The sequence below is a fragment of the Eumetopias jubatus genome, unplaced genomic scaffold (assembly GCF_037043125.1).
Source record: "Eumetopias jubatus isolate StellerSeaLion01/CBP00866 unplaced genomic scaffold, mEumJub1_p1.0 scaffold_8, whole genome shotgun sequence".
NCBI classification, from domain to species: Eukaryota; Metazoa; Chordata; class Mammalia; order Carnivora; family Otariidae; genus Eumetopias; species Eumetopias jubatus.
This window is the reverse complement of record NW_028274814.1, coordinates 100,691,220-100,701,444: the sequence shown is the minus strand read 5'-3', so window position 1 is coordinate 100,701,444 and position 10,225 is coordinate 100,691,220. Positions and strand designations below refer to the sequence as shown.

The window sequence follows — 10,225 nt, the reverse complement described above, 5'->3', positions numbered from 1 at the left end:
TTTCTCAGATGCAGCACCTGGCACTTAATAAGATCTCCCTGAGTCCCAGGAAACTTTCTTCTATTCACTGCTTCCCAAACGTGTCCACTTTGAGAGTCTCTGTAAAGCCTGTTGGGGCTCCTTTTGCCGCTTTGGACTTACAGAACTCCTATTGTCTGTAAAATTCATCTAGCACAAACTTTGTGCAGCTTGGTATTGTTAATTTTCTATGTCTTGTCATTCCAGCTAGAAATGAACTTCTTGAAAGCAGAAGATTTGGAAAACTCACAGTGCCTCACACCAAGAATCTCGGATAGCACACACTGCTTGCACCAATAATCTTGGCTATCCCGGGATGCCTTTCATCAGGAATTTCCCAAGTGCTTCATCATCCGCAGATTTCCAGGGCTCCCAGGTTCATCTTGCTTGGGCTTGGGACAGGATCTCTGGCCTTACTAGAATTGGAGACATTTGTTTCCAGCACAGGAGGGAGTATTAGCAGTTGGCTTCTTGGATGGTTTCCTGGAAAAGCACACATTGCAATCTGACTTCTAGAGTGACATTCAGCCATTATACTTTTTAGAAATTGTTAAAAAACACATAACAGGAGGTTCAGATTTCTTTTTTTCGTCCTTGTCATCCTTCCTGCCACCTCCAGGGCTATGACTACCCCTCTGACTCTGACCCATCTTGCTTCAGCCACTCGAACCACTGCTGCTGGAAGAAATATGAACCTCCTGTACCAACTAGAGTGGGGGAAATAGACGAAGAAAACAAATGGGCCAGATGCTGCCAGCAAGCTGCCACTGGTGACATCCCACACTCAGCGCCAGTTAAAATTATTGAAGTTAGAACTAAAGACTGTATTCTCATGGAGGAAGAATTCATTAGAAATCAGGTACAAATGAAGCCTTTAGAAGAAAAGCAAGAGGAGGAAAGATCTAAGGTGGATGATCTGAGGGGGACCCCAATGTCAGTAGGAACCTTGGAAGACATCACTGATGACAATCATGCCATGGTATCTACATCTGTGGGCTCAGAACACCACGTCAGCATTCTTTCCTTTGTAGACAAGGATCTGCTGGAACCAGGCTGCTCCATCCTGCTCAGCCACAAGGTGCATGCTGTCATAGGCATGCTCACGGATGACACGGATCCCTTGGTTCTAGTGATGAAGGTAGAAAAGGTACCCCAGGAAACCTATGCTATCGGGGGGTTGGACAACCAAATCCAGGAAATTAAGGAATCTGTGGAGCTTCCTCTCACTCATCCTGAATATTATGAAGAGATGGGTATAAAGCCCCCAAAAGGGGTCATTCTCTATGGTCCACCTAACACAGGTAAAACCTTATAAGCCAAAGCAGTAGCAAACCAAACCTCAGCCACTTTCTTGAGAGTGGTTGGCTCTGAAATTATTAAGAAGTACCTAGGTGACGGGCCCAAACTCATCCGGGAATTGTTTCGAGTTGCGGAAGAACATGCACCATCCATCATGTTTATTGATGAAATTGATGCCATTAGAACAAAAAGATATGACTCAAATTCTGGTGGTGAGAGAGAAATTCAATGAACAATGTTGGAACTGTTGAACCAGTTGGATGGATTTGATTCAAGGGGTGACATGAAAGTTATCATGGCCACAAACCGAATAGAAACTGGATCCAGCACTTATCAGACCAGGCCCCATTGACAGGAAGATTGAATGCCCCCTGCCCAACGAAAAGACTAAGAAGTGCATCTTTCAAATCCACACAAGCAGGATGACATTGGCCGATGATGTGAACCCTGGACGACTTGATCGTGGTTACAGATGACCTTTCTGGTGCTGACATCAAGGTGATCTGTACAGAAGATCGTCTGATGGCCTTGAGAGAACGTAGAATGGAAGTAAAATGAAGACTTCAAGAAATCTAAAGAAAATGTTCTTTACAAAAAGAAGGCACCCCTGAGGACTGTATCTCTAATGGACCATAGCTGCCTTCAAGGAAATAATCAGGGGTGTCCCGACCCTGTGAAGGGATGAGGTTGGGGAAGTTGCCCAGAGGAACCCATGTTCCAGTTATCTTTCTTAGCAAAACCTCCTGTACCTTTTTGAGCATGATGTGTAGGACTCCCCCCAGGCTGCCTTCATCTGTTGGACACATGCATTGCTCTCTCCCCGATAAAGCATGCTCCTTCTCAAAAAACACATAACATAAAATTTACTACCCTTAGGAGGGAGAGTAGAAAGTCTCTAATTCATCCAATTTTTCCCACATGTATATTTATATACAAAGCATCAAGACATTAAGAGGTGGAATATAAAGTGCTACCAATTCTTTATCTGGCAAATGCACAGTGTTCAGAGATGTTCAGATTTACTCAAAAAATTAGATTGGTACCAAAATGGATCTGAGGGGAGAATGTTAAGGACTAAAATGGTTCCAAAAAGCCCAAGAATTTCCAAAAGACAATTCCTCTAGCAGATCGAAGATAATGAATCAAATTAGAAATTTTTGGAATCAAATCTCCACAAGAGACCCCTACCTAATCTATTTGTTTGAGGAAAATGGAATCAAGAATAAAATTCTTACTAACTGCAATGTTGTCTAGGTAGTGAGGAGTTGGGAGACAGAATAGGTGTCCATCAAGAAGAACGCATAAGTGAAATGCATACTGTGCAACTGTTAATAGTAATAGAAAAGTAAAATGGAAAAATTCTTAAAAATACTGTTAGGTGAAAATGAGACAAAGAACAAGAGCTATAGTGTACTACATTTAGATAAATTAAAAATGCATGCACACACGTTATGAATGTATAAAATGTCACAGAATTGTATACTACGAAATAGTTGATTGTTTTGTGACTTTGACCTCAATAAAAATAAACAAAATAACAAACTTTTTAAAAAATGCATGCACATGGGCTCCAAGCCAGCCATGACTAAAAAAAATGAACAATGTTGGAACTGTTGAACCAGTTGGATGGATTTGATTCAAGGGGTGACATGAAAGTTATCATGGCCACAAACCGAATAGAAACTGGATCCAGCACTTATCAGACCAGGCCCCATTGACAGGAAGATTGAATGCCCCCTGCCCAACGAAAAGACTAAGAAGTGCATCTTTCAAATCCACACAAGCAGGATGACATTGGCCGATGATGTGAACCCTGGACGACTTGATCGTGGTTACAGATGACCTTTCTGGTGCTGACATCAAGGTGATCTGTACAGAAGATCGTCTGATGGCCTTGAGAGAACGTAGAATGGAAGTAAAATGAAGACTTCAAGAAATCTAAAGAAAATGTTCTTTACAAAAAGAAGGCACCCCTGAGGACTGTATCTCTAATGGACCATAGCTGCCTTCAAGGAAATAATCAGGGGTGTCCCGACCCTGTGAAGGGATGAGGTTGGGGAAGTTGCCCAGAGGAACCCATGTTCCAGTTATCTTTCTTAGCAAAACCTCCTGTACCTTTTTGAGCATGATGTGTAGGACTCCCCCCAGGCTGCCTTCATCTGTTGGACACATGCATTGCTCTCTCCCCGATAAAGCATGCTCCTTCTCAAAAAACACATAACATAAAATTTACCAGCTTAACCATTTTTATGTGTACAATTATGTAGTGTTAAGTACATATTGTTGTGAAGTAGATTGCACTCATACATTTTTTAACCTCTAAAAATACTTCAGTTATCCAGAATAGATGACAAACTCTTACTACTTAACAATGAAGGAAAAAACAATAAAGTCATTCAATAAAAAAATGGGCTAAAGACAAACTGAGATTTCACCAGTGAAGATATACATATGACAGATAAGCACATGAAAAGATATTCAACATCATTAATAATCAGGGAAATGAAAATTAAAACCTCACTGAGATATCAAAGTTGAAGATACCAAATGGATGGCTTAGCGTCTGCCTTTGGCTCAGGTCATGATCCCCAGGGTCCTGGGATGGAGGCCCATGTTGGGCTCCCTGCTCAGTGGGGAGTCGGCTTCTCCCTCTCCCTCTGCCATTTCCCCCCACACCCCCCGTGGTCTCTTTCTCTCAAATAAATAAATAAAATCTTTAAAAAAAAAGTGTAGAGTTAATAGAACATCATCCCTTGCTGGCAAGAATGAAAAAAATGACAACCATTTTGGAAAACTGGTTGGCATTTTCTTATAAATTAACCTTATATTTACCATATAATCCAGGATTCCTACTCTTAGGTGTTTACACAAGTGATGACATATGTCCACACAAAAACCTGCACGTGAATGTTTACTAGGCAGCTTGATTCATAAGTGCCCCAAACTGGAGACAACCAAATGTCTATCCATTGATGAATAGTGAACAAATTGAAGCACATTCATACTACAGAAACCACTCAAGAAAAAAGAATGGGCTACTGGTCCACACGACAACATGGATGAATCTCAAATGTATTACAATAACTGACAGAAGCCAAGTTCAAAAACAACATTATATAATCCCTTTAATATAACACTTGAAGAAAGCAAAACTACAGGGACAGACTAGGGTCAGGGATAGTATTAACTATAAATTCTGTAGTGAAATATCCCTTATTTTAACTGTGATGGCAGTTGAAACAGCTTGGACAGCTTATTACGATTATTCAAATTCACAGAACTGGATACCTAAATAAAGTCAATTTTTACTGTATGTGAATTATAGTTCAGTTGACCTAGCTGTAAAAATACTTCAGCTATTTAATATTTTAAATAGTTGGCTACTTAATTTACCATATTGCCATCAAAACCTAATACATAGCTAGATCTTAGTTTTCTCTGGGCAATTCCAGTTAATGCTTCTTTACTTGGTGACCAAGTTGGTTTAACCTTTGTCCCAGACAATGGAAACCTGGTTTGGATGATAGATAGTTGTGGTAAGGGTTAGGTGGTATTCTCATAGTACTTCAGACAAACTTCTGAGATACCAGGCCATTAAGCGGAGTGGTCCAGGATATTAGATCAGCACTAACCTTTCTCCTAAGGAAAAGTATAAGTTAGAGCACATTCTTACTGCCCCCAGGCTTAGTCTGACTGATAAAATATATGGCACAGATTCTGGAGTCTGGGAGATTTAGGATTAAATGCCAGGACAGCTCCTAAGTAAGTGGGTATGGTATTTAATTGAAATAACCTCACATGTAAAATAGATATTATAGCTGAGTTGCAGAGGTGTTAGAAAAAAGTGACTTAGCAAATTGCTTGGTACAAAGTCAGTGTTCAGTAGTTGCTATGATCATTGTTGTCACCTGTTGTCATTGTTGTTATCATCATCATTCCCTGTGAGTAAAGAGAACTTTCCATTTATGATGGGCTGCCTCCACACATCGAGGGCTGGTAGATCACGCCACGGAAGTAGACACAGTTTCCGTTCACTGAAGTCATATGGGCTTTGGCATTTGCAGCCTCTTTCCTTGCTGTGAAGTGGACTGACTGAAAACTTGTTTCCTCATTTACAGCTGGGTCCCTCCCTGAAGAGTGACTTGTAGTACCTTCAAGTACCTCCCCTCTCCGTTGCTGCCCACTTGCTGGTTGCTTGTTGCCTGGCGTTTCTGAGACAGAGTGAAATCTATTTAAGTAATTTTAGGAATGCAGCACACCCAAGGTGTAAGACAGCAAGAAGCATGCTTCACCCGTGCCCTTGCTTTGTTACTAAGTGTGTCACGTCAATGGGTAGATATTTGAGTTAGTGAGTCAGGATATTCGAAGAAAGTGTGAAATTCAAGTATGATTCATTTGAACCTATGGAGAAAGAAATTCTTGCTTAATGTTTTATTGAGAACCTGCAATGTGAGCCGCCATGAACCTCAGGCAGTTAAGGAGTCAGACAATGTTTTCTTTGGACCAAGAAATGAGTGCTGTGTTATGGTATAGACTGGGAATGAAAAGAAACGTAAGATCCAGAACCTGCTTTGAAGGCATTTATACTGGAGCTAGGCAGACAAAATGAAAAGACACAAATCAAGGAAATGATAATATGGAATAGAATTTAATGCTACCTGCCATGGAAAGCTCTAAAGTATTTAATAATAATGCAAAGATGTGAGTTAAAGGAGAGATGAATATAAATGAGAAGGGTCAGAGCAGGTATTTAAAAACTCCCTTCATAGGACCTTAGTGTCTCCTTACATGTGACTTAAGAATTTAATTTCCATCACCAACGGGGATTTCAGAAAATCCTAGTCCTATACCCACGCTGAGTGAGAAGCAGTCAGTGCGGCTGGGACTGAAAACTGAATTCAGTTCATTGTTAATCGATGCAAGATTGATCAGGGTAGGAGATAGCTGGGGTGGGGAAATCAAATACTCTCCAAATGTTCAAAAGACCTATTTGTGAACTTTTAATAACAAGTTGCTATGGAAACTTCTGTGCGTGTGTTTTAATAAATTATGGGAATTCTACTTTGCCATGAGGGAGATGGGAAGCAGAGGTTAAGAGGAAGCTTCAAAGGGCAAATAAACCCTCTCCTTTGATAGTTTCTTCACTGATAGATAAACGAAATGTGATGTATACACACAATGGAGTATTATTCAGCCTTAAGGAAGGAAATTCTAATACATGCTACAACATGGATAAAACTTGAAGATGTTATGCTAAGTGAAATGAACCAGACACAGAAGGACAACTATGACATTGCTTCACTTATATGATGTACCCAGAACAGTCACATTCATAGAGACAGAAGGAAGACTTAATTATTTATATTGGTGGGGGTGCTGAGGGAGAGGGAGGGAGAGTCCCAAACAGACTCTGATGCAGAGCCCGACACGGAGCTTGATTTCAAGACCCCGAGATCGCGACCTGAGCTGAAACCAAGAGTCCAAAGCTTAATTGACTGCGCCACCCAGGTGCCCCAGAATTTCAGTGTGAGATGAGAAAGTTCTGGAGATGGATGGTGATAATGGTTGCAATATGATTGTATGCAACGCCACTGAATCGAACACTTAGAAATAGTTAAAATGGTTAACTTTATGTTAGTGTTTCTTATCACAATTTAAAAACCCCAGCCATTTCCTAAAAAATTACATGCGTATGCATCTAGTCTTTCCTTGAATAAGTATCCCCTTTGCTTATAAAGAGCAGTTGAGAATAAAAAGTGTCTCTTCCACTTCAGTGAAACATTCCTGTGTGAATCCTAGCTAATTAAATTACAGTGTCAAGCCAGGCAATGATTACTGTGATGGGGGATAAAGGAGTCTTGTGAATTTTAGCCTTGCAAACCCAAACCTAGGGAAATAATAAGGTATAAAGTGTAGTACCTTCACTGATACTTACTTATGAGCTCACCTGAGCATTGAGGGTATTCCAGGTATATGGAAAACAATGGGTAATGGCACGCAGGCAGGAATAAGTATGTGGTGGTGGGGCTGAGTGCAGTGAAGGGGTTGGGTGAGGGGCAGTAGAGAAATCATCCTGTTTGGAGGGAAGATTATATGAAAGCAAGTAGTGAGATAAAATGATGGGTTGTGTGAGGTCAGACTACGGAAGGAGTTCAGGTTTGGTGTATAAGTAATAGGCATCCATAGCAGATTCTTATTCTGATTTTTTGTGCATTGTGTATGTCAAAATATAAATCCTTTCCAGTGGTGAGATTGTATTCTTGAGAATAGATGGAAAAATATGTCATTGAGCCTTCAGAATTCTTCATCTCTCTTCTCAGGGCTCTGCTATGTGCAAAGATTCTTTAAAATGCAAAGCTTTGTGCGTGGAAAAATGAAGCGATTTCAAAGAAGGCAAATTATATTTGCACAGTGCACAATGACTACACTCCAGTAATCTCAGTAAAGGACAAAAGTGATAACTGAATTCTTGAAATCCATTCCTGTGACAAACTGCTGTAGCTAGTTATCCGACCTGCTTTCCTTGAAGGCTGAGGCAAGGGTCACAATGTGTTGACTTGTGGCATAAATAAAATGTTTCCTTCACTTTTTTCTTCTGACATCATCTACTAGCTGGAGAACATGGAGACCTTTTGTTTGATTTGGAGAAGGCAGCATATTTACCAATGGCTGAAGGGTGATTAAGAAATAATGTAACTTCAAAGAGTGTGTAGAGAGAGACCTATGGAAAGATTGCCTGGATCTCTTCTAGATATTATGGGAAGTTGACTTGGGTTAAATTTGAACAAGTCCTGTTGCATAGGTCATTCAAAGTTAGGAATAAGCTTAACTTACTGTAAAAACATTAAGTTGTAAAAACATTGTCTACAATGGTAGTCCCTCGGACTGTTTAAGAGGCTCTGTTGTCAGGATATTGTAATAAAATTGCAAAATCCCGGTATACTGCAGTTAATAAAGGTAGAGCAAGCCATTCTAGTGTAATCAACAAATATTACTAGCCAGGGGAAAGAAGGTGTTAAAACAACTGTGTCTAACATGAATAGGTCATATGTTGGAGACAAGTGCTATTAATTTTCAGGGGTAACTAAGAACCAGGCTGAGTCAGATTCATTCTTTTTGGCTAATGAAAAGCGAACATGAATTATACCAGTGCAGAAAAGGGCCAAACTATAGTTTCCATTTCTAGCAAAGCCGTGCAAAAAAATTTAAAGGGTAGAAAGTGCTCAGCATGGGCCATTTGTCATGAAGCCCGGCTTTCTGTTTAGCACAACTAAAGGTGCTTTGCCAAAAAGTAAAGACCAGAAGGGAACATACTTTAATTTTCAGGCTATTGTGTTGCTATAGACTTGCACTCTCTAGTACCTACTCACATGCGGCTATTGAGCATTTGAAATGTGGCTAGCCTGCACCACAACGTGCTGCGCATATAAAATATATACGGATTCTCTATTTTTAGTACAAAAAAATGTGGAATATTTTATTGATGATTTTTAATGTTGATTTAATTGAAATAATAGTATTTTAACTATATTTGGTTAAAGCTAAATAAATTATAAAAGTTAATTTCACCTGTTCCCATTTACTTTTTTTGTTTACTTTTTAATATATATGCCAGAAATTTGAATTACATAAGTGGCTTACATTATATTTCTATTGGATAGCACTGGTATAGATGGTACCACATTGAGTTTAAGCACTAATATTTTTTACTGATGCATTTCATTTTGCTAGCATAGACATAATCAGTTGAAACTCAATTAAGACAACTCAGGTTGTCTCTCTCAAATAAATAGATAAAATCTTAAAAAAAAGGGGGTGACTGGGTGACTCAGTTGGTTAAGTGTCTGCCTTTGGCTCAGGTCATGCTCCCAGGGTCCTGGGTTAGAGCCCCAAGTTGGGCTCCCTGCTCAGCGGGGAGTCTGCTTCTCCCTCTCCCTCTGCCCCTTCCCCACCTGGTGCTCTCTCTCATAAATAAATAAAAATCTTAAAAAAAGAGAGATCAGGCTTTTTAACTCCTAAATTATTGTCTTTCAAAAAATGAACTGTTTCATCTTACAGAAGCTTTAAAAAATACCCAATGTGGTTATCCTTCGTACAGTTTCTTTTGCATTTATTTGTTTAATGATTTTTTGCATTGTGCTGTCATAATGATAACTTTCTATTCTTTGGAAGAATTAGATCAGATGATTAAATCCCCTTCTGAGTATTTAGAAGGGGGCAGCCAAAGAAAGCTGATTTGAATACAGGGAATAAACAGTAATTAAACTGTAAATGTTGATTTTCTTTTGAAGTCCACTGCCGTGTTTGGTGTGAATAAAGAGCACATTGTCAGTTATTTCTGCTGCCACAGTTATGGCACGTGAGAGTCGTTGAAAGGCTACGTTAAATTGGGGAGTTTCCCAGGGCTGCTGAACTGAAACTTCTCTTGTTTATATTAAAGCCTGGAAAATTTTTTTTTCCTCAAACAGTACACATTGATTTTAGATAAAATCGGAGAGGCTTTTTTCCCCCTCCTTCAAACTCATCTACTTCACTATAATCTGGAGATGAGCTTTTGAAATCTGGAAATGTGGCTTCTCATTGAAAACCAAAACGGGCTTCTTTCCACAGTACATTTTGGGGAAACTTTAAATAGTGATTCTCAACCTCAGCTGTTTCTTAGACTCACCTAGGGAGCTTTTCACGCTCCCAGGATCCAGGCTCCCTGCCAGATCAATTATGTTAGATACTCTGGGATAGGATTGAGGGATCAGTAAGTGATTTTTTTTTTTAAGATTTTATTTATTCATTTGAGACACAGAGATACAGAGAGAGAGAGAGAGAGAGAGAGAGAGAGAGAAAGCATGAGCAGGGAGAGAGAGGCAGAGGGAGAAGCAGGCTCCCCGCTGAGCCAGGAGCCTGATGTGGG

The 10,225-nt window shown here is 39.8% G+C and overlaps 1 pseudogene; it reads left to right on the top strand.

The window, feature by feature from the left end:
• The first annotated feature begins 235 nt into the window (after nucleotides 1-235).
• Nucleotides 236-3,922, top strand: LOC114211015 (26S proteasome regulatory subunit 4-like; annotated as a pseudogene).
• The last annotated feature ends 6,303 nt before the right edge of the window (nucleotides 3,923-10,225 follow it).